Source organism: Morone saxatilis, unplaced genomic scaffold (genome assembly GCF_004916995.1).
Source record: "Morone saxatilis isolate NCDOM2014 unplaced genomic scaffold, NCSU_SB_2.0 Contig24, whole genome shotgun sequence".
Classification (NCBI taxonomy): domain Eukaryota; kingdom Metazoa; phylum Chordata; class Actinopteri; family Moronidae; genus Morone; species Morone saxatilis.
Genome location: NW_023339807.1, coordinates 10,594,713 through 10,596,292, shown reverse-complemented (window position 1 = coordinate 10,596,292; position 1,580 = coordinate 10,594,713). Strand labels below are relative to the sequence as shown.

Here is a 1,580-nt window from a genome sequence, read left to right as displayed (position 1 = left end):
TATATATATATATATTCATATTCATATATATATATATTCATGTATGTGTGATGCGCAGGTCGCAGTTATAACCACGGGCACTGCAGATCCACGGATTGGTCGCGCTTTGTCTTAAATACTGGGTGAAGCTGTCCCCATGAAGTGAGATGCTCTGCACATTTATCAGGCACTGCAGTATCTTCATTGGTTATTGTGGGTGATTGTGGCTCAAGAGGTAGTGTGTGTGATCTCTGGCTCTTCCTGCTGCATGTTGAGTGTCCTTAATATACTGAAACCCAAATTGCTCACAATGCTTTGCTACTTTGCTATCGTCGTAGGAATTTGAGTGAATTCTTGACAAGAAAAGGGCTATATAAGTGCGGTCTATTTACCAATTATTTAAATCTCCTGAGCGCAATAGGATTGGTCAAGATCTAATCTTTTAATATAATGATCTAATGTTATTACAGTGTAGTTAAGTATATCAGAGTTTGTGTCATTCTCTCCACTGAAGGGGATGCCTTGAACAGGTAAAAGTTTTTGGTGTTTCCAAAACACGACTTGTTCAAGCTGAACCATTTATTTCACAAGAAAAAAGGTTACAAATACTAAATGGTTCTATAATTTCCAGTTAAGTCCAAGTTGACTCCAAAGCAATAAAAAACAAGTTAGAATGAGAATCGATAGTGGTTAAAATTGGTAGAAAACCACAGCCTCCAGCTGTCTGACACTGGTGGTGGTGATCAGAGGTGGAAGGAACCTTGTGTATTTTATTTGAATACCTTCAAGTCTTCAGAAAACATCAAAAATGTTGATTTAGGAAAAGTCTTGGGCTGCTTGTAGTTTTTATTTCAACAGTTATTTGCATTCTGCATATCTGTAAGACCATTTTGGCAGTGAGCGTTTTTAAGTAAATATATATTAATAAAGTAACTCATGCATCAATAGAACACAGAATAAAGACATAAATACATTTCCTGGAAAGCTCACACTACTTACGTAGCTTCCGACTTACTCCCTCTGGAAAAACAAAAACAAACATAAAAAAATAAAAAAATAAATAAAAAAACACAGACAACAGACCCGGAAGGAGGGAGAGCATCACATTAGTACAAGCAGGTACTGAGATAAAACATTATCCCTCTGTACCCCTTACAAAGTAATAATACAGGTAAAACTGCATACAGCGCTGTTGAGCAACCTTCAATCGCGGCAGGGGAAATTCCTTCTCCGCGACAGCCCTAGGTAGATAGACCTGACCACATCCATGACTGTAGACGCACAAGCATCACTCACACGTGCACCCAGTTTTTTATGGCGTAATTTCATGTTGTTTACAGATCTGTGTCTCTACTAACCCATGGGCTGTATTCTCAGTGGGCTAGTCAAAAAGGATTACGACAGACTAATTCCACTGTGCTGGGCCTCCATTGATGATAATCCATCAATCATCCTCCTGCACGTCCTCAGTGTTTTTACACTAATGGCTTCACAAAGCAAGGAAGTAAATAACTTGTAGACACAGTAAAAGTGTTCTCTGAGACTAGAGCTCTCCAGGTTTCAATAAATACTTTGTTGTTCTCACACTAATTTGTTCAAGT

At 38.4% G+C, this 1,580-nt stretch overlaps 1 protein-coding gene across 1 annotated transcript in view; it reads left to right on the top strand.

The window, feature by feature from the left end:
- cdkal1 (CDK5 regulatory subunit associated protein 1-like 1) overlaps positions 1 to 1,580 on the top strand; it is a gene marked incomplete in the record, with an annotated part of 220,018 nt that overhangs the window by 71,704 nt on the left and 146,734 nt on the right.